Genomic DNA, 23,869 nt, shown 5'->3' on the forward strand with positions numbered 1-23,869 from the left:
TAATAGTCTTTATTTTCTAAAATTTTGAAATTTGTTTCTTTTAGTGCCTCTGAGAAAATTGAACTCGAATCTAACTATGAGTTTCCAGTATAAAATACAATTTTGTATTCCTTGGAATACATGTAGAGATGGTCCCGTCGGGTTCGGGTTTGAAAATTTTTGAAAGTGTCGCACACTGGGGCAGCCTCATACAAAAGCTCGGACAAAACCTAAAATTTTTTTTTCCGGAATTAGGTTCGAAATCGATATTTTGTAGAAACTAGAATGCCTACAGACCAAGAACCAAGCATATGTTGTAAAGAATTCGCATGTTTTAGTACATCGTGAGGTAGGAGAAGTTGGGGTTTAACATTTCATAAAACCAAAAAAAATATTTCGGTCATCTTTACCAACTCACAAAATGCAGGAGCTCCCAAATAATAACGATATTATGCATGCAATCTCTTCAATATGGGTTAAACTAAAGGTAAAAAAAAACTTAGATAGCTGAGTATATCCTACTACACCACGATTGAGCACAACGTTTCACGCAGATAAACAAACCCAATTTTTCACTAATTTCAAACATTTGAAAAAATGATTTACCAGCGAGTACCCACTCTATATTCTTCTCAAATTTGAAGATGCCAGTCTCAGCTATTCAAAAAACCTAACTTTAGCTGCCACTTTTTGCCTATTCGAAAGTTATTCGATGTTTGGTGGTGTTTTTAAGTATAAATCATGCGTTTCGCGGCAGCTTTCTATGACGACATCACATTTTAACGAATTCGTGAAGCGCACATCCAAAAGTCCAGCAGAGTTGAAACCATACAAGATTTATTAGACGGTATGTTGGTTATATCTGACCCCTTTTTCGTCCAGTTTAAGAGCAAACATCGATTCAACTGATACCCGCAAAACAAAAAAAGCGGTCGTGAAACTCCTTTACGTTGAAAATGATATGGAAGACGATGAATTAATGTTTCTGTAATCTATCCAAATTCAATCATTTTGTTATATATCATTAATCATGATCAATACGTTTAGAATGTTTATATGTATGTGTGTAAAATAAGTGACTTAAACTCTTTTATGCATGACTCAAACAATTAAATGACCCTAACAACTGATCTAAGAACACAGAATTGCTTAGACTTGAACTTGAGTAGCAAAAAGAATTTCACTTTCAAAATTGAGCGATCTAGATCAAACAGTAATCCAGGCATGTTGTACATGAATGTACTAGGAATCCTGCCAAAAAACTCGCCTGAAAATGTCAAACCTTCTTGTTTTGACATTCTAGATAAAAAAAGTCCTCTGGATCAAAACATGATGTGCAAAATGGTAAATCATATATAGTTGATCAACTTCGCGAGATACTTGTAACCTCTACAAGATTTATTATATTTGCTTTTTTGGAACAACATACAATAAGAATGTTGTTGGGGCCACGCACAAAAATGTATAAAGTGTTCTAAATTCTGCGATTTAAACCGGTTCAAATCAACAGTGAAAATGCTGTTGGCATCAGGCATTCGTGTGTGTGTGTGTGTGTGTGTGTGTGTGTGTGTGTGTGTGTGTGTGTGTGTATATGTGTGTGTGTGTGTGTGTGTGTGTGTGTGTGTGTGTGTGTGTGTGTGTGTGGTTTTCACCATAAAATATGAAAACTTCTGTATATTTGCATAGGTAGTTCACATCAAGTCACACACAAATTCAAATATTTACTGAGAAAATACCATGCAAGTCGCAATCTTCTGCTTATCGGCTCTTCGGCGTTTCTAACACGTAACCTGGAAATCGATCTTTTTCGATATTTTTTTCAATCTTTTGCACTTAACAACTTTAGAAAAAACAAACGAAAGATTATGAATAAAAGATGCTCTTCATCTTGCTTAGTCTCATTCGCTGACTCCTTCTTACACCACTCCGGGTAGCAGCAGAACCTAAACTTAGATATTTCATAAATCACACTCGCAGAAAAGTTTCTCATGATGCGATAGAAACCTAAGTTAATAGTCTTTATTTTCTAAAATTTTGAAATTTGTTTCTTTTAGTGCCTCTGAGAAAATTGAACTCGAATCTAACTATGAGTTTCCAGTATAAAATACAATTTTGTATTCCTTGGAATACATGTAGAGATGGTCCCGTCGGGTTCGGGTTTGAAAATTTTTGAAAGTGTCGCACACTGGGGCAGCCTCATACAAAAGCTCGGACAAAACCTAAAATTTTTTTTTCCGGAATTAGGTTCGAAATCGATATTTTGTAGAAACTAGAATGCCTACAGACCAAGAACCAAGCATATGTTGTAAAGAATTCGCATGTTTTAGTACATCGTGAGGTAGGAGAAGTTGGGGTTTAACATTTCATAAAACCAAAAAAAATATTTCGGTCATCTTTACCAACTCACAAAATGCAGGAGCTCCCAAATAATAACGATATTATGCATGCAATCTCTTCAATATGGGTTAAACTAAAGGTAAAAAAAAACTTAGATAGCTGAGTATATCCTACTACACCACGATTGAGCACAACGTTTCACGCAGATAAACAAACCCAATTTTTCACTAATTTCAAACATTTGAAAAAATGATTTACCAGCGAGTACCCACTCTATATTCTTCTCAAATTTGAAGATGCCAGTCTCAGCTATTCAAAAAACCTAACTTTAGCTGCCACTTTTTGCCTATTCGAAAGTTATTCGATGTTTGGTGGTGTTTTTAAGTATAAATCATGCGTTTCGCGGCAGCTTTCTATGACGACATCACATTTTAACGAATTCGTGAAGCGCACATCCAAAAGTCCAGCAGAGTTGAAACCATACAAGATTTATTAGACGGTATGTTGGTTATATCTGACCCCTTTTTCGTCCAGTTTAAGAGCAAACATCGATTCAACTGATACCCGCAAAACAAAAAAAGCGGTCGTGAAACTCCTTTACGTTGAAAATGATATGGAAGACGATGAATTAATGTTTCTGTAATCTATCCAAATTCAATCATTTTGTTATATATCATTAATCATGATCAATACGTTTAGAATGTTTATATGTATGTGTGTAAAATAAGTGACTTAAACTCTTTTATGCATGACTCAAACAATTAAATGACCCTAACAACTGATCTAAGAACACAGAATTGCTTAGACTTGAACTTGAGTAGCAAAAAGAATTTCACTTTCAAAATTGAGCGATCTAGATCAAACAGTAATCCAGGCATGTTGTACATGAATGTACTAGGAATCCTGCCAAAAAACTCGCCTGAAAATGTCAAACCTTCTTGTTTTGACATTCTAGATAAAAAAAGTCCTCTGGATCAAAACATGATGTGCAAAATGGTAAATCATATATAGTTGATCAACTTCGCGAGATACTTGTAACCTCTACAAGATTTATTATATTTGCTTTTTTGGAACAACATACAATAAGAATGTTGTTGGGGCCACGCACAAAAATGTATAAAGTGTTCTAAATTCTGCGATTTAAACCGGTTCAAATCAACAGTGAAAATGCTGTTGGCATCAGGCATTCGTGTGTGTGTGTGTGTGTGTGTGTGTGTGTGTGTGTGTGTGTGTGTATATGTGTGTGTGTGTGTGTGTGTGTGTGTGTGTGTGTGTGTGTGTGTGTGTGGTTTTCACCATAAAATATGAAAACTTCTGTATATTTGCATAGGTAGTTCACATCAAGTCACACACAAATTCAAATATTTACTGAGAAAATACCATGCAAGTCGCAATCTTCTGCTTATCGGCTCTTCGGCGTTTCTAACACGTAACCTGGAAATCGATCTTTTTCGATATTTTTTTCAATCTTTTGCACTTAACAACTTTAGAAAAAACAAACGAAAGATTATGAATAAAAGATGCTCTTCATCTTGCTTAGTCTCATTCGCTGACTCCTTCTTACACCACTCCGGGTAGCAGCAGAACCTAAACTTAGATATTTCATAAATCACACTCGCAGAAAAGTTTCTCATGATGCGATAGAAACCTAAGTTAATAGTCTTTATTTTCTAAAATTTTGAAATTTGTTTCTTTTAGTGCCTCTGAGAAAATTGAACTCGAATCTAACTATGAGTTTCCAGTATAAAATACAATTTTGTATTCCTTGGAATACATGTAGAGATGGTCCCGTCGGGTTCGGGTTTGAAAATTTTTGAAAGTGTCGCACACTGGGGCAGCCTCATACAAAAGCTCGGACAAAACCTAAAATTTTTTTTTCCGGAATTAGGTTCGAAATCGATATTTTGTAGAAACTAGAATGCCTACAGACCAAGAACCAAGCATATGTTGTAAAGAATTCGCATGTTTTAGTACATCGTGAGGTAGGAGAAGTTGGGGTTTAACATTTCATAAAACCAAAAAAAATATTTCGGTCATCTTTACCAACTCACAAAATGCAGGAGCTCCCAAATAATAACGATATTATGCATGCAATCTCTTCAATATGGGTTAAACTAAAGGTAAAAAAAAACTTAGATAGCTGAGTATATCCTACTACACCACGATTGAGCACAACGTTTCACGCAGATAAACAAACCCAATTTTTCACTAATTTCAAACATTTGAAAAAATGATTTACCAGCGAGTACCCACTCTATATTCTTCTCAAATTTGAAGATGCCAGTCTCAGCTATTCAAAAAACCTAACTTTAGCTGCCACTTTTTGCCTATTCGAAAGTTATTCGATGTTTGGTGGTGTTTTTAAGTATAAATCATGCGTTTCGCGGCAGCTTTCTATGACGACATCACATTTTAACGAATTCGTGAAGCGCACATCCAAAAGTCCAGCAGAGTTGAAACCATACAAGATTTATTAGACGGTATGTTGGTTATATCTGACCCCTTTTTCGTCCAGTTTAAGAGCAAACATCGATTCAACTGATACCCGCAAAACAAAAAAAGCGGTCGTGAAACTCCTTTACGTTGAAAATGATATGGAAGACGATGAATTAATGTTTCTGTAATCTATCCAAATTCAATCATTTTGTTATATATCATTAATCATGATCAATACGTTTAGAATGTTTATATGTATGTGTGTAAAATAAGTGACTTAAACTCTTTTATGCATGACTCAAACAATTAAATGACCCTAACAACTGATCTAAGAACACAGAATTGCTTAGACTTGAACTTGAGTAGCAAAAAGAATTTCACTTTCAAAATTGAGCGATCTAGATCAAACAGTAATCCAGGCATGTTGTACATGAATGTACTAGGAATCCTGCCAAAAAACTCGCCTGAAAATGTCAAACCTTCTTGTTTTGACATTCTAGATAAAAAAAGTCCTCTGGATCAAAACATGATGTGCAAAATGGTAAATCATATATAGTTGATCAACTTCGCGAGATACTTGTAACCTCTACAAGATTTATTATATTTGCTTTTTTGGAACAACATACAATAAGAATGTTGTTGGGGCCACGCACAAAAATGTATAAAGTGTTCTAAATTCTGCGATTTAAACCGGTTCAAATCAACAGTGAAAATGCTGTTGGCATCAGGCATTCGTGTGTGTGTGTGTGTGTGTGTGTGTGTGTGTGTGTGTGTGTGTGTATATGTGTGTGTGTGTGTGTGTGTGTGTGTGTGTGTGTGTGTGTGTGTGTGTGTGTGTGTGGTTTTCACCATAAAATATGAAAACTTCTGTATATTTGCATAGGTAGTTCACATCAAGTCACACACAAATTCAAATATTTACTGAGAAAATACCATGCAAGTCGCAATCTTCTGCTTATCGGCTCTTCGGCGTTTCTAACACGTAACCTGGAAATCGATCTTTTTCGATATTTTTTTCAATCTTTTGCACTTAACAACTTTAGAAAAAACAAACGAAAGATTATGAATAAAAGATGCTCTTCATCTTGCTTAGTCTCATTCGCTGACTCCTTCTTACACCACTCCGGGTAGCAGCAGAACCTAAACTTAGATATTTCATAAATCACACTCGCAGAAAAGTTTCTCATGATGCGATAGAAACCTAAGTTAATAGTCTTTATTTTCTAAAATTTTGAAATTTGTTTCTTTTAGTGCCTCTGAGAAAATTGAACTCGAATCTAACTATGAGTTTCCAGTATAAAATACAATTTTGTATTCCTTGGAATACATGTAGAGATGGTCCCGTCGGGTTCGGGTTTGAAAATTTTTGAAAGTGTCGCACACTGGGGCAGCCTCATACAAAAGCTTGGACAAAACCTAAATTTTTTTTTTCCGGAATTAGGTTCGAAATCGATATTTTGTAGAAACTAGAATGCCTACAGACCAAGAACCAAGCATATGTTGTAAAGAATTCGCATGTTTTAGTACATCGTGAGGTAGGAGAAGTTGGGGTTTAACATTTCATAAAACCAAAAAAAATATTTCGGTCATCTTTACCAACTCACAAAATGCAGGAGCTCCCAAATAATAACGATATTATGCATGCAATCTCTTCAATATGGGTTAAACTAAAGGTAAAAAAAAAACTTAGATAGCTGAGTATATCCTACTACACCACGATTGAGCACAACGTTTCACGCAGATAAACAAACCCAATTTTTCACTAATTTCAAACATTTGAAAAAATGATTTACCAGCGAGTACCCACTCTATATTCTTCTCAAATTTGAAGATGCCAGTCTCAGCTATTCAAAAAACCTAACTTTAGCTGCCACTTTTTGCCTATTCGAAAGTTATTCGATGTTTGGTGGTGTTTTTAAGTATAAATCATGCGTTTCGCGGCAGCTTTCTATGACGACATCACATTTTAACGAATTCGTGAAGCGCACATCCAAAAGTCCAGCAGAGTTGAAACCATACAAGATTTATTAGACGGTATGTTGGTTATATCTGACCCCTTTTTCGTCCAGTTTAAGAACAAACATCGATTCAACTGATACCCGCAAAACAAAAAAAGCGGTCGTGAAACTCCTTTACGTTGAAAATGATATGGAAGACGATGAATTAATGTTTCTGTAATCTATCCAAATTCAATCATTTTGTTATATATCATTAATCATGATCAATACGTTTAGAATGTTTATATGTATGTGTGTAAAATAAGTGACTTAAACTCTTTTATGCATGACTCAAACAATTAAATGACCCTAACAACTGATCTAAGAACACAGAATTGCTTAGACTTGAACTTGAGTAGCAAAAAGAATTTCACTTTCAAAATTGAGCGATCTAGATCAAACAGTAATCCAGGCATGTTGTACATGAATGTACTAGGAATCCTGCCAAAAAACTCGCCTGAAAATGTCAAACCTTCTTGTTTTGACATTCTAGATAAAAAAAGTCCTCTGGATCAAAACATGATGTGCAAAATGGTAAATCATATATAGTTGATCAACTTCGCGAGATACTTGTAACCTCTATTTCTTTCCGACCGAGCCCACACAATTGTGTAGGTAAAAAATGACGGATAAAAAAACTTAAATCAAAGTAATTCCAATATAAAAACAATTGCTTGCTTCAGTTTCTTATTTTTCGTAGCAGCTGCAATGTTAACACTAGCTTTGTGAGCAATAAAACAATGAATAAGACTTTCAAAAAGCGAAAGAGAAGGTTTAGTTTAAGTCACCTTCTATCTACGCATTCAAATGGGCCCGGTCGGAAAGGGCTATAACATGAGTTATTGGGCTTATTTTTTTAAACAAAGTGTTTTAGATAAGAATAAACTGATCTGGACCAAACATTGAAAATAGATCACAACCATTCGAACAACTTTTGCGAAGGCACCAATATTCTATGATTTGAATTTGAGTAGTTATGGGATTTTGGTTTGTGAACAATAAAATTAGTTCTATCTCGTTAACAGTCAATCCTACAATTTTGATGCTTTCGACAACTTTATATCAATTGATGATATGAACAACTTTTCTGAAGAAACAAAATGGCTAGCATTATTTATTAAGAGGATAGATGTCAGCGCCATCTGTAGGAAGAAAATTGAAGCTACTCGAATACATTTTTCATAAAGATATTTTTATGCTGTACAACATTGCCGAAGACATAAACACTGTGGAAACAACCATTTAGAAGTTATGAGGTTTTGTCCCACCAACATACCAATCTGCCCCACTGTGTGTCGGGTACGGGTCGGGCTCAGAGTTGGTGGAAAAAAAATCGGGTTCGAGTCGAGCTCGGGTTTCACGAAAATAATATTTTCGGGCTCGGGTCGGGTTCAGTTTTGATCGAAAAAAAAAGTTTCGGGTTCAGGTCGGGTTCGAGTATCAATCGAAAAAAAAAACGGGTAGTATTTAATAAATTTAATCAAATTCAATAAATCGTCAGAAACGGCAAAAATCCGCACAGAGTTGTGTAAAAGTACTAAAATATTGAACCTAAATAGAAAATCAGTTCCTCCCGACATGTTTCAATGAAAACACATATCTTCAATCAAATATCGACTTCAAATGATATAAGCATATTATTAATTTAGTCTCCGTTACAAGTAGAAGGTTTACTGATAGATGAACCAAAAGTCACACATCATGTAAGAAATCCTTAAGTTACTCTTGATGGGGGATTGAGGGGGCAAATTGGCAATGTAATGGATAACCTTTTCACAAATATTCAATATTTCTGCCAAATCGAAGATCATCAAACAGCGCTAAACGCTTCCATGGGGATAAAAAATAATTTATTGGCATAAAGAATAATCTAACTCTTATTATTCGGCGCTTGAAGCGAAAAATTCACAAAATAAAGGAGCAGAATTTGTGCAAAATATGCGAGGAATTCAACAGAATACCTTGAGCGAGGAATTCGCTAGGCAGAATGCATGGGAGTGGGCAAAGCTAACGGAGTAAGAATCGATAAAGAGCTCGCCCGCTTCTGCTGTTCCGATCGCAAACGCTGTACGAGGCAGACAAGAGTAGTCATCTCTCCAAGCACCGCCCGCTGGGAATGTTTTACTATGGCTGGCCGTTCGGTCGTTTCGGAGCAGCATCGTACGTCCGTAGTGGGCCACCGCGCCACATGGTCAAAGCCGAAGCCCATGTTGGGCGTCGTTAAAATGTGCATCCACTCCAAGCTCCACCAAGCAAGCACCAGCTAGAATTCCTGCTAGCCTGGTCACTATCGCACTCTTTCTTTCTCTCTGGGTGGAGAGTAACCGAATCCGAATGGAGCGCGCGCGATTCCCGATTAATGCTGCTGATCCGATCTTCGAACTCGTTTTGCCAGACGAAGAGGAGGACCACGTAACGATGAAGAGTTCGCGCTAGCTTCGAAGAGGTTTCGCCGGCGTGTTTTTGCTCACAATCGCGCATACCCATACTCATGTGAGTTTGCAGGCGAAATTGCGGTCGTTGAAAACCGCGTTCGGTTCCTCACCCAAATACCGAAGTTACTGTGGCAAAATTATTCCGCTCGGAATTCTCAGCTGTACCTACACAACAGCACCCAGTGCTATCGCAATGACCACTCAACTCGAACGATGCCGACCCTTGCCTTGGAAAGATTAGTGGTGAAAATCTGCTTGCAGGTGCCGGATTGGATGCTCACTCAACAATTCACCACTAGTAAACTCAGCAAATTAGCATTCGCTTCTGTTGCTGCCAGTCAAAGCAAAACTTTACGCTGTTAAACCTAAACCTTTCGCCCAGTCATCACCATTATCAGTTCCGACAAACTTTTCTCCGCAGCCGACAAAGGCAGTTCAAACTTTCTTCCGGCGGGAAAAATTTCCTCTGATTGTGGCTCCCCTTTCCACCCGGGTAAACCATTTAGGACGACGCCTTTCCCGAGGCGTGCGCTCATTTGCATCCGGAAAATTTAATTTTCCATAATTTATCGTACAATTTTCGCACTCGTGAAAGTGTAAAAGTCGTCCGAAAGAGGGCGCTTTTTTAGTGATGTTGGTTCGCTCAGGCACTGACGACGACGCGCCAGCCGGAAGAATGTTCGCCATACTTTTTGAACGCTCACGCAGGATGGAACACTTTGTAGCACTATTTTCTTCTGACAGCTGCCCCTTGCCTGTTTTTTTCTGGGGTGGGGAGCGGTTAGTAGAAAGGGTCCTGGGGATGAATACATAAGGGTGTAAGCAATGAATTTTCTTTTGGTCTTGCCTGGGAAACTGGTTCTCATCAAATATTCCGGCTGGTAAAGAAGAACCGGTAGCGCTGCGCCGGCCGGTGGAAACTTTCTCTTTCGATGGCGAGCGAACCTCTGAAGATGGGCTTGCTTCACATACATCAATACATCCGGCTGGTACGGCACACCAGCGTCTGGTACATTTCTAATTAAATTCCAGAACTTGCGGAACCCATTCTCAAAGGCAGGCAGAAGCAAAATTTTCAACAGGGAGTCGGCTTTTTTTGACGTTTCTGTTTGCTGCTCTGCCGACGGCTTTTTTGCGTTTGATGTGCTTGGAGCCAGGCTTGGCTGCTTTGGTCAGGACTTCAGGAGCTTTATTTAGTGCTTCGGGAATGTGCTCTCAGCATAACATAATGCAAACGGTTTGAGGGTTTTCATAGTTCAAACCCTCCTAGAGAAGGAAGAAAATAAAAAGTTTTCTTGAGAAAATTGGGAGAAAACTACGCAGGAGCTAATTTTATTGTAAGTACAAAGCAATGTTGTAAAATGCGGTAATACTGACAATTGCAGAATTTCAAAATTTATAACAGCCGCAAGGTTACAGATTCCGCTTTGAAAAAGAGCGTCATGGGTTCAAATCTTAGTACAAATCAGGACTTTTTTTTTAAAAGTAACTGGGTTGGTTTTATTTCCACGGCCCAATTACTTTTTCATGCTGTATCATACACAAATGCCTTTATAGATTCCTCTCTTGCCAAAACATAAGTCCATTGTCTATATAACAAACAGTTGGTAGAGAAAACCTTTCCAGGAAGGGTAAAAAAGCAAACTCACAAGCACGGATAAATGATAAGCATGTCACTTACTTCTCAATAGTTAGTGGTGGTATTGCTGGTCTAGTAATAGAAATGCGGAATGCCGCAGATAACCGGGCAAATATAACAATAGATCACCGTTTCTGGTCGCAGTGATAACTTTATTCGAGAAAAAAGTATACTGCTGCCGGTAACTATCTAAACATCTATGGCAAACTATTGTTAAAATTATTCGGAAGCAGAAAATTTTTAATTTCGAAGCATTACTTGATTATGAGTTGCAAAATTTATCTGGGTGGAAAATCGTAAAAGAATGGCAATTAAAGAAATTATCAAAAACAAAAATCGTAGAGCGAAAACCGTCGGAAATATCTGCAATTTAAATACGCTGATATTTTTTTATGTAGAACTGCCTCTCTAAGTAGGGTGTAAACTGAAGGACTAAAAGTCAAGAGTGCCACGAAAATTGTCCAATTATAATAATAAAAAAAAGCATAAGCGTTATTGCTCATTGGGCTCAGACGTAAAACTTCGAAAATTTTCTTCCATCAAACTCTCTACCAGCTAAGGAGCTGTTCACATTCCACGTGGATACAGAAGTCATCATTTCAGACCCCCCGTCCCCCCTAGTGGACAAGCGTGGACATTGAACAAAACTCTTCCCCTCCTCGAACATTTGTTTACAATGAAGAGTTGAAAAATGTTCATTCCTGTGGTTTATTTAGTAGTTAAACAATAAAATGCCAGAAAAAGAATAATAATATCAAAAACAGTCCTAAACCAGCTAGGCTAGAAAAGCCACAAATGAAAAGAATCTCATATATGTAAATTCCGCCCAAGAGGGCTGAGAAACGCACCAATAGAATAGAAGAGAACAAAGTAGAACAAGAAATAAAAACGCCTTTATAGTTCAGAAAAAAACGAAAGAAATATAATCATTATGACTGAAAATAGACCAGAAAAGCAACACAATAAATTCCAAAATCAACTCTAAAAAGACTTTGATTTCTTGAATATTTGTAAGCCAAATTTATAGTAAATTTAGTCCAAATTAACGTAAAAATTTGAAACGTCCGAAAAAAAGTAAAAAAAGCCTACAAAAGTTTATGCTGGAAAAAATTCCTAAAATCCAGAAAAAGTCGGAAAGAAAATAATCCAAAATATAACTTTGAGTGACTAAAAACACGTTGAGAAAAAAAAAACAAAAAGTTCTAAAATTGTATCTGAAGGCAAGAAAAAATTGAATATGTAAGCATTAATTTGAATGATTTTAAACTTAAAAAAAAAATCTAGAATGAAAGAAAGTTATTTTCAAAAACAGTTGAAAGTGACTCTCAACTTGAGATAAAAAACGAAAATAATAATCGAGTAATAAGATTTACATACGATTAACAAATGGAAGCCGATTGTTATTTCTTATATTAGGAAAACAAGCCAAAAAATATAATCTCGAACATCGAATATCTTCAAAACAAAAACTAGAGTGTCGTTCGAATGAACAAAGAAACGCCTCTAAAAGCAGAAAAAACAGTTTAAAAATTTATATCTAATAACTTAGATAATCAACTATAAACCAGAAAAAATACTAGATGAATTCTGAATTCAGTTCAAAATGAATGAAAGGTCTCTGAAGGCTAGAAAAAACCTTCGATCAAAAAATGCTACTTAAATAAAGAAGAAACAGTAGAAAAAAAATAATGTTTAAAATTCCTCTGAAAACACGGATAAGGCAAATTACCCAGTCAACATTTTCATACGTATAATAAGTTTCCGATTGGAAGTGATTTGTTTCACACTTTAGTACAATTCTAAGCTTACAATCGTAAATCGGTTAGACTCCAGCATGATATGCAATCAAAACTGTATTTCTGCGCATGATAACAAGCGTGGTATACGATTTCGACTTCGTCAAGATATATTTGCGATAATTTTCACACATTGATATACGATTTGTGGTTGACTGGGTAGGTATTCCGAACTGACTCAAAATGCGGGAATCGGGAATGCTTCTGGAATTTGGTTCAGATTTTTTAAGTATTTTCACGAGAGGAAAAGGCCAAATAAGATTAAAATTCAGCCAAATGGTTGGTACCCATTACCCCACTCTAAGTTGTATAACACAGTTGTAGAACATCACACCACGAACTTAAGAGAATGATGTAATTTGAAAAAGAGCGGGACTATTAAAAACGTGGTTATAAAATAAACACTGCGAAGCGGGGTAATATTATGGAATAATGTTCATTGCATCAAAGCATTATTCAACGTTTTTCGAAGCTATTTCGTAGCAAATTGAAATTTCAATTCACTGCACATCTTGTTGTTATGGTGGCTTAGAAGTTACTGAGGACTGGTTGAATTCGAAAATTGATATTCCTTGTTCTTATTGAATCGCGTTGCGAGGTATGTTGGTAATTTTGAATGTAAAAGAATTGTATCTTCAGCAAATAATTACACAAAAAGTTCCTTCTTCATCTCTCTGTTAGTTCCGCTCTCTTTGCTGAAATTTGGTTTTAATCATTTCCATATAAGCTCTTACACATTATCTCTTTCTCTTACTCTCTATCTATCTATCTATCTCTCTTTCTCTTCCTCTGGATGTCACTTTTGCTTCCTGATCAAAGGGATTCTTTTCGTTTTTTTTCTATTTCCTTTTTTATGCTTTATCTCCCCTCTCTTTCCTGTTCTTCCCCTCTATTTTGTCGCTACGCCTCAACCTATAAATTCCATTACCTCTTCGACAATTCCTCATCACAACCTCACGCTCCACCAAATATTTATTCAAAGCACTTTCTATTTCAAATCAGCAATTGATTCATCTTCCCACTTCCTTTATTCTCTCCCCATCAAGCAAAAATCCATTTTTTTTTTCAAAATGTGTTAAGCAAAAATTCATTTTTTTTGACGTAGGACTACGTCTTTGTTTTCTATACTAGATAACATTTTGTGAAATTGAAAATGAAACTGGCCAATGTTGCGTCAGATTTCAAACGATTATAGCGAGCGAACGACTCAATGCATCTAAGATCTTAGATAAAATGAGATAAAATGTTTAACAATTGTTTGATATAGAGTTCAACATTGTTGTTGTTGCAACATTTCATCGCTATTGGCTTGCTTCCCGAGCACAGATAACAATAACATGGACGAAATGAATTCCACTGCCTACATATTTTGACTCAACAAAGTGTTTTGGTTTGTTTGTCTTCCTCTGAGCTGCGTGGCCACGCCCTAATGGAAAAAATCTACTCTGAACTCGATACAAAAGACTGCGTGTAGAAAATTCAGCTTCAGTTTAGTTTGTTACACAATAGCAAGTGCAGTGCCGCTGTTAAAGGAACACGACATTGAGAAACGAGAGCTGCATACGAGTCAACTTCCAGGCACTGCGGAGCATGTTACCTTTATTTTGCATACGGCAACAACAGTTACCATCGTTCGCTGCAGGATATTTTGCTGGCACAGCTACTGGAGGGCACAGCGGATAGCAAATTTTATTATGCGCGGCCAAGAAAACTATTCAAAGCTACCGTTGGTGCGATTATCAGCGGTCTGTTCGTTCTGTTGTTGTTCTGCACACGTGAAGATTATGGAATCGGTTCGGTTTTATTTTGCATACGGCAGCAACAGGCATCATCGTACACTGCTTGATATTTTGAGGGGAACAGCGGATAGCAAATTTTATGCGCGGCCAACAAAATATTCAATGCTACCGGTGGTGGTGCGATCATCAGCATTCTGTAGCACACATTTCGAGCTGAAGATTATGGAATCGGTTCTTTTCAGAACTATAAATACTTGAAGATAAGATTATGAGAATTTTCACAGCTACTACTAGTGTGAAATGTTCATCTATTTCTCAATAATCATTTTTACAATAACGACCAGGGCGCACCAAAGATAAACGGTAGTATTGCCTATGAATAGTTTATCACAACAAGATATAACCCTCATTTCAATAATTTTCACTGCTAAATTGAGTGGTTTTCCGGTTTAATTGTATGTTTGTTCTCACTCGAACACCGTTATCAGTCAAATATTAGAAACGAAAATTAGTTAATCTAAGAACCAGAGTGATTTTCGCATCGGGAAAGCAAAAACTTTCTTTTGATGCTTATGAAAATCACTCAGTAGTATCGAAGGTGTTTTGGTTTGTTTGTCTTTCTCCAAGCTGCGTGGTCACGCCCTAATGGAAAAAATCTACTCTGAACTCGATACAAAAGACTGCGTGTAGAAAATTCAGCTTCAGTTTAGTTTGTTACACAATAGCGAGTGCAGTGCAGCTGTTAAAGGTACGCGACATTGATAAATGAGAGCTGCATACGAGTCAACTTCCAGGCACTGCGAAGCATGTTACCTTTATTTTGCATACGGCAGCAACAGTTACCATCGTACGCTGCAGAATATTTAGCTGGCACAGCTTTAGAGCAAACTTTATTATGCGCGGTCAAGCAAAATATTCAATGTACCGATGGTGCAATCATCAGCGTTCTGTAGCACGAATTTCTAACTGAAGATTATGGAATCGGTTCTTTTCAGAACTATAGATGCTTGAAGATAAAAGTTGTGAGAATTTTCGCAACTACTACTAGTGTAAAATTTTCATGTATTCATGCATCAAAAATAACCGGTAGTGTTGCCTGTGAACAATTAAGCGCAGCATATAATATATACATTTAGTCCTACGTCACCATTTCATACAACCCCTAGGGCTGGATACCTTGTAGTATTTCAAAATGTTGTCGGACACCGATTTTTGGTATTCCTTGGTATATTTTTGGTTCATCCTGGTTCCGGAAATACCACTGCACAGTGGTCCAATAAGACAAAAAGTGGAACTTAATTCCATAGCGTCTTTCACATTCATCCTAGCCTAATAGTGTCTTCAAAATAATAACCACAAATTGTCAAAAATTATGAAAAGTTTACTGGACTAAAAATTAAAAAACTACTTTTCTGTGTTAAGAAATAGAGGAATAGTTCATTCTGAAAAGTTGTAGAAGATTCAAAAATATGAAACATTGTCGAACAAATAAAAATCCTATCTTCATTCGGTACAAAGTTATGAAGTATATTATATGGAACTTACTTAAAAGTTAGTTTTTTATACTCAACTTTTGTTAGCTGCACTTTACACGAAAGTGTTGTCCAGAGAAATTGTTGAGAGACACAAAACACACATTTTTGACAAATACTATAATTTCCAGAACGTTTCCTTACAAAGTTATATCATATTTTAGTTATATCATTTTTTTAATCGAAAAAATAAGCTGAAATATGCTATAACTTTGTAAGGAAAAGTCCTGAATATGTATGATCTTTAACAAAGATGTGTGTTTTGTACGTCCAAATGCTTCTTTAGAACAACGTTTTCTTGTAAAATATAACCAACAAAAGTGAGTACAATAAACTAACGTTTAAGTAACTTTTATATAGAATATTCTGTAACTGTGTACCCAATGAAAAAAGAAATTTTGTTTGTTCGGCAAAGTTTCATATTTTTGCACATTCTAAAACACTGCCAAATAAACCATTCCTCTATCTCCTAACACAAAAAGGTTAGCATTTTATTTTAATATGAAAACCGACTAAAACATGTAATGGACTGCACATTTAAAAATTTATTCATTAAAACATGCTCGGCGTACTCTAAGATGGGTGAATTGGGACAAATGGAATCCACAACAGTTTATAGTACCGTAAACTGGGGTGACTTTGATCACTTTTTTGATTGTATCTCAAATGTTTTCCGAATATACTGAAAACAATATTATTCGATATTTTTGAAATAAGTACTGGCATGCATTGAAAAAGATTCAGTCACTACTTCAAAAGTTTAACAACATTTTTGCTGTTTCTAAATATGCTCTAAAAATTTTACACCAATCATCATTCCGGGGTGACTTTGATCACTTCATTATTTTGATGAATTTGGTGTAACACTTTGCTACTTTCACTAAATTGAACAGCCTTAAACGGCTTAAACGAGTTTATAGATATAGAAAGCAATTTGGGGGCCATTCACATTCTACGTGAACAGTTTATAATGGCGAATGTACAAGATTCATACAAAATTTTTAGAATATATATATGAATTGTTATCCACTGAGAGAGAAGGTGGTCTAAAATCATCAAAAACTAGTCAACGAGGAATATGACTTATGAAATTGGCCAAATTTGCATGTTACTTCACGTCTTGGGTTTTTGTTGAGAAGAAATATGTAATACGCTGTGGAGAATATTGGGAGTCAACATTGCCTTTTAGGAAAAACTTGCAAAAATAACAATAAAATGTATTGTTATAATATTTGTTCATCTTAAGAACTAATCTGGAAACAAAATAAAAAAAACTTTACGTATTGCAACTTGTTGTTTTGAATCTGCTTGAACCGATTGTTTGTATGCAACAAAAATCGCCAAAAATACACTTTATTTTCAATTAATATTTTAGCATGAAAAACACTCTTTAAATAGCAGGAAATGCATGAGTAGTAGCAATGCGAACATATATCCACGCATTCAGTGAAGATTACGACAAGTCCCAAGCACTACGAGCGCTTTTTTACCACATTTTCAAAAAAGAGATACAGTGATCGAAGTCACCCCGGTGATCAAAGTCACCCCAGTTTGCGGTACCTACTTCAGCTTAACTTCAAGGAAAAGTATTGACATCATGATTCCACTTGTCCACTTGATTCCACTTGTCCCTACTTGTGGAGATCTATGATCTATGATCGAAGAGCAAACATGCGTGACGGGCTGGATTTATTTTTTTTCAGTGTCGAGATGCCAAGCAAACAACGCAATCTACTCTTCTACCTAGATGCTTCCCTCATTTGATATATACTTAAAGACACACAGTAAAAGCACTGAAAAGAGCTCTATTGTGTAGTTATAGAGCGTAATGTAAAAAAAAAGAAGTCACAAGCTTTAAAGTATTTAAAGTACGAAACATCCTCTACTTTAGCGAGCTTTAACAGATGCAGAAAGAATCTGCATTTTTCTGAACGCCGATCACGCTACCAACCAACAATAGCGCAAATTTCGTGTTTACTTCCATTTGGCTGATTCGAAAAAAGACGACGACATAAAAGTCGTAGTCAAAGAATTGCAGTTTCTAAAAACAGGTAACCGTTCATGTTTTCGGTCTTAATTTTTCCTACGCTTATCTAGTAAAAAACTGTTTTGTCCTAGAGGCAAAAATGCGCTCAGATCTAAAACAGGCTCTGCAACAGCGTATGGCGAGCGTGTTTGCAATGTATACATCTTGTTTCCAATGTCGGAGAGCCAACCCCACGAATGTCAACCATTCATTGCGAAAGGGAGTTTCGCGTTTAGTTCCATCCGAACGTTGCTTACGAGCAACGTTGCGCGCTATAGAATCTATTCTGTAAGGAAAGTCCATTCACGGATAAGAAGAAAAGAAATAAACTCGTTACTTGCTATCGTCGCGTTGTCCGGGACACGGTCGCCCTCGTGGGTCTACTCATCAAAGTGAGATGGCTCCGACGTTGTCATCAAATGCAGTCAAGGACTCTCGTGTTTCATAAAATTGGAGCAATGTTTCACGAAAAAAAAACACACTAGACGCGAACCATTTGCAACCTAACAGTACGGATGTCCTGGGCAATAGAAGCTAAGCTGAGCTCACAAGCGGCCAGACGAAATGCTTTCTGCCCGCACATTCACCGGGGTTCGGTTTCGGTGCGAAAAACGAACGTACGTATGAGTGTGGCATTTCGGCCTTTGTAGTACATCCCACTTTAAAAGGAGAGCGGAAAACATCCGGACAATGTTGAAAATGTTTTTCGATTATTACGCTTCCTGGAGCTTGTGGAACGCTCTCCAGAACGAAAAAAAAAGAATTCTCGAAACCCTTGTTTTCCAGACTGGAACGGGATGAGCGGATCCCGGTTTGTGTGTGCAGCATATTATTTTAATTCCATTAAACGAGAGACCCTTCCGGAGAGTGCAGTCTCCCCGTGGGCAGAAGGATGACTTCACGTGAATCGGATGGAACAACAGCCGCGAGAGATACATATCTGATATCAAAGGATGACCGGAGGCGAAACTGCGGATGACCACCGCCGATGCCGTCGCTCGTGTCGTGGGGGTATGAAGTGAACTCCACGCGCTGCCGTTGTGAACACAATCGTTAGGGTCGGAAGCCGATTCTTGGCCAGTTTAAAGTTTTTTTTTCCTATTGCTAGGAGGCTACGTTAACCTATTTTTATCTAACAAAGGAAAAATGATTACGTTGTTCGATAATAAGATTCGTAAGCAGGAATTTCATAGTTTTACCAGTCGGCCCCAACATGGGTTGAGCGGAAAACAACGGAAAAAGTAATTTAATTTTATGTTCGCAGTACCTTTCAACGTTGAACTCTCCTCCAGTGCAGAGAAAAATTAAAACTCTATCTCAATCTTTCTATCCCCTCGCGGGCAATGTAAGGTAAGGTAATAAAACATTTCCGACATATAAAATATGGAACAGAAAGGCAATGTACTGAAGGATTTAGTTGTTTCCTCTTGTGATGAATGGGAATTCAGAATACACCTCTGCTATTTATTTTGTATATAAAATGCGTCTAAATGAGTTTCATCCGGAAAGAGATTAATGCTAGGAGCTATCAAAACAGCACTAAAAAATCTGTATCACAGCAGAATTACGGATTAATTTTTTTACTATGCAATTAGTTTTCCAAATTATTACTGGATCGGTTTTCTACCAAATCAGAATATTTCAGTTTATTAGCTGCAGTGAAATAAAAATGAATCATTGTGGGTATGAATAGTATGGTTAATTAAGCAACAAAGTATACAAATTTTCGTTTTTTAATAACAGGTCAATTCAGAAAAAACAAGAACAGCATTGTAATCCGTAAGGACTATAAAAATTCCAACGCTTTTAGTTGCATTTGGAAGAAAGTGAAATGCTTTTCCCATCCTCCTGACAATGGAAAAACTTCATTTTTTTTTAAGCCAGGAAGTGGTCAACCAATTTTTGATTCCATCGTCTGAGGTGAGACGTATTCCCTCTGCATAAATTTATTCAATTCACAAGTTGTATTCAGAATAAGCTTGCTGTGTATGGCAGTCGCAGTAAAACTTCCCGTCCATGACTATCCAAGTAGATTTTAACTGGACGTGCAACATGTGACCGAGCATTGTCATGATTAAATATCAACTTCTAGGTTTCAATCTCTCGTTTGTTCATGAACAATTGCTGTGTATCGTGCAATATTGGTCATAAAAGTAACTAAAACTTACGAACGAGGAATAGTTCCACAGATAATGCAAATCTTTTAAACTGACTTTGAGAAATATCAAAGCAGATGCATTTAGGTTACCAAGAGCTTTGTGATTCGAAATTACGACTCGGCAGACTGAAAAAGAGATATAGTCCGGAAAAGAGAGGACATGCTGACATCATCCTTCCCGTTATTCACACATAAAAGTTCCGTGAAATCTGTTAATCAGTAAAGTGACAAACAAAATCTTGTCAGAAGTGGGATTCGAACCCACGCCTTCAGAGAAGACTACGACCTGAACGTAGCGCCTTAGACCACTCGGCCATCCTGACTCGTATGAAGCAACACTTTTTAATGCCGCACCGCGCCGCCAGTTAGTCGTGGTAAAACCTATTTCATACAATTTCAATACAAATTCAATACCCTACCAAGCTGACTGACAGCAGCAAAAAAAAACGTAGGAACACTATAAAGCAAGTTTCGAGAATTTTGTTTTTCCTATCAAGCTAAAAGCTGCATTCAGTAGCAGCACGCTATTCTGGTGAGTAAAATGGGACCGAATCGGTTGGAAGCCAGAGGCGAGAAGGCCGTTTTATTTTTAATCACGTTAACTATTGAATAACATTATGCATGTCAAAACGCGATGCCCGCGGCAGGGGAGAACGTACTCTAGAACGGTTGAGTAGTGAATGGCTATGTGTAAATTATAGAGCGCGTTAAACTTTACTTTTAAAATAAACTGTCCGCTTCCGTGATAGCGGACTATTACCGAAAATCGTTGTTACTGCCAGCTGGTACTGTCGTGACACGCTTGAGCCTCTGGTTTCAACGGCAACAGAGCAGGATTACGTTTTTTCTCATTCACAAAAAAAAAACTGGAAAACAACTATGAAAGTAGCTACAGAACAATGCAACGTTCCCTGGCAATGACATACATAATTGAAGAGTAGTACATGAATTGCATACATCTTCTTTCGAGAAAATTCTCTACAACTGACTAACAAACTGACAGCGCAAAGCGTTTAAAAGTACAAAAAAACTGAATCGTCACTTTTCATTCCATGTTAACCGAAAAAAAATTGCATATAAGTTGTATCCGTCCGAGCCACGCCCACCGTCCTCGTCAACACATCAACCGAGTGTTCGCGCTTTCGTCATTCGTTCGTAACCACTGTACTCTGCTCTGTATCTCTTTTTACCCGCAAGCGTTTCTGCAAAATTATAGGTTTGATGACGGTTGTATGAAATGCTGCCCCCTCCTCCGGGCCGGGGTGCATGTTGGTTCCGTTATGAGCCCACAAAGGAAGTCCCAAAATATGACGTGGCGAAGGAAGGGAACAGAATGCTGCTGGTGCAGTGAGCGGTGCGGTGAGGTGCATAATAGCCGGACAACAGGTGGAGCGGGCCAGTAAATGGCCAATGAATTGACTTTGAATACGAAATACGGTGGTTTCTGTTTAATTCGATTCCCGTTCGGTGTCGGTTCTTTTGGGGTTTGTTTTTATTTTTCTACTATCCAACACGATGCTACTTTTTGATCACTTTGAGTCCGCAGTACCAATGCGCCGGCCTGCCTGGTGTCGGTAGTTAAAAGGGTACTTCAGTGCTATCAAGGTGCAGTAAACGTTTTCTTCGGATTCAATAAAAATTGATAACAGTTTTTATGGGCGATCGGGTCGTAAAATGTTTCAATAAATTTTTCGATGGAAAATCGAAAGATATTGATTGCGGCTGTATTTCCTGTTCATCGATTGTTCATCAATTAGGTTTCTATTTCTCAACATGTTGAAATAGAGATCTTTTGCTGGTAAGACAGAGAATTGAACAATCTTTAAACTGGTTCGATTGAACAACATTCCAAGTTATATGAAACTAAAATCACTAAGGTTACATTCTTGCATAGCCGTGCGCATGATTTTTGTTGGAGCCCTCAAATTATTTTTGAGATCTTCTGAAATCGCTGATAAACACACACAAATGACTAAGTTGTGCACCATTACTTTTATTACCAACGGAAAGGACAGAGGACGAGTAATTTATATAATAAACTACACAATCTTCTTAACTTCGAATACTTAAGTTCAGTTTAGTAGGCTCACTATACCTTACCTTACCAATCAGACGAGAGCCGTGGTGACTCGTGCTGTATCAAGAAGTTGTCGCCATGTTGCTCGGTTTTGGGCTGTGTTTCGCCAGTTCTCCAGGTGTCTTATCACCCGCAAGTCTCCTTCGATCTAGTCGAGTCATCGTGCATGCTGCGCCCCTCTATTTCTGGTGCCGGCAGGGTCGCTAAAGTCAAGTGATTTCAGAGGGTTGTTGTCCGGTATCCTTACGACGTGACCGGCCCTTTCGCCAAGCTCATTGCCATCTACAGAGACTTGAGTTGGGTGGTTGATGATGTTTTCCTTGGAGCCTCTCGCTCGCATGTATTTCGTTTTCGACGCATTCATCCGCAGTCCGATTCGTCCGGCTTCGGCTTTCAGTCGGGCGTAAGTTCCATTCGCCGTCGCTAAGTTTGTTAGACCTTATGAAAATCGTGCCCCTCGGGTCGATGCCCGCCCTTCGGATCACACCCTCAAGGGCGATGTTCAACGGCAAACAGGAAAGCATATCGCTTGCGCCATAGTGGCCTTGATCAGTCGAGTTAGTTTATCCGGAAATCCGTTGTCGTGCATGATCTGCCATAGCTGTTCTCGATCGACTGTATCATAGACCGCCGTGAAGTCGATGAAGATGTGATGCGTGGGCACGTTGTACTCGCGACATTTCTGTAAGTTTTGTCGGATTGAGAAAATCTGGTCCGTGGTGGCACGGGCTCCCATGAAACGCGCTTGGTACTGGCCCACGAACCTCCTGGTGATAGACGATGGAACAAAATCTGGGAGAGTGTTTTGAAGGCGGCATTGATTATCGAGAAACCGCGGTAGTTGCGGTACTTCAGCTTGTCGCCCTTCTTGTAGATGTGGCTGACGACTCTCTCCCATGCTTAAAGCAGGCTACATCCGTTCTATTGATTTTTGCCCAAATTTCCTTTTCTACCTGCCAAACCCCTTGGAGAACTAGACTTTCTCTCACACAGAGTGAGTAATTATCCACATTTAGGCGTAGAGTATTTCAGTCGCAGAGTTCCTTTTCACTCTTTATCATCACGTGTTAGGGATAAACCTTTATTTGCTCTCTCAGTTTAAGAGGGAGTAGTTTTCGTTAGCTTCTCCTTTACTAGAAGCGAAGTTGGCCAAATATCAAAACATTTAGGATCATATTGAAGCCACATCCTAACCGTTTTCGAATTTAATATTATAGGAAGATTCACAACTCACCATGGGTGCGTATTCTGCAGAAAGTTCGATTTTATACTGTTTTTGCCGCACCCCTGAGCGATGAGAACGGTAACGCAATGCTCAGTTGGTTGCCGAGCAATTTATTTCATTTTTCTTGCGTGCGCGGATGCTCTGTCAAATTGAGCGCGTTTTTTCGTCATAGAAACTATTACTCTGCGCTCTCTCTACATCAGATAGTGTGATGCACATTGAATGTTAGCTCGCAGTTGTTAAGAGGGAAGAAAACTCTTTCTCTTTAAGATGAAGATGAGCAAAACAATGTCTGGCGTAAAGAGCTCGCTGGGCCTGCGGCTGTGTTGTTTTTCAGCTTCCCGATCTCAATTCACTTCATGAACATCGGGGGCTGGTACTCGATCATCTGCTGCTGCATCCTGCTCCGCTGCTGTTTACTGTATCGCCATTCAGGTGTCCTTCGGAGTACTCCTTCCACCTGTCGACCACCTCGCTGGCATCCGTGAGAAGG

General features: G+C 37.9%; 1 protein-coding gene and 1 non-coding gene across 12 annotated transcripts in view; both read right to left on the bottom strand.

The window, feature by feature from the left end:
* The window catches only part of LOC129732265 (protein winged eye), a 674,761-nt gene that overhangs the window by 367,083 nt on the left and 283,809 nt on the right, over positions 1-23,869 (bottom strand). The gene's annotated exons all lie outside the window — the stretch shown is intronic.
* Trnal-cag (transfer RNA leucine (anticodon CAG)) lies at positions 20,315-20,397 on the bottom strand. The gene has a single exon. It is a non-coding gene; the product is annotated as a tRNA-Leu (tRNA).

The sequence above is a fragment of the Wyeomyia smithii genome, chromosome 3 (assembly GCF_029784165.1).
Source record: "Wyeomyia smithii strain HCP4-BCI-WySm-NY-G18 chromosome 3, ASM2978416v1, whole genome shotgun sequence".
NCBI classification, from domain to species: Eukaryota; Metazoa; Arthropoda; class Insecta; order Diptera; family Culicidae; genus Wyeomyia; species Wyeomyia smithii.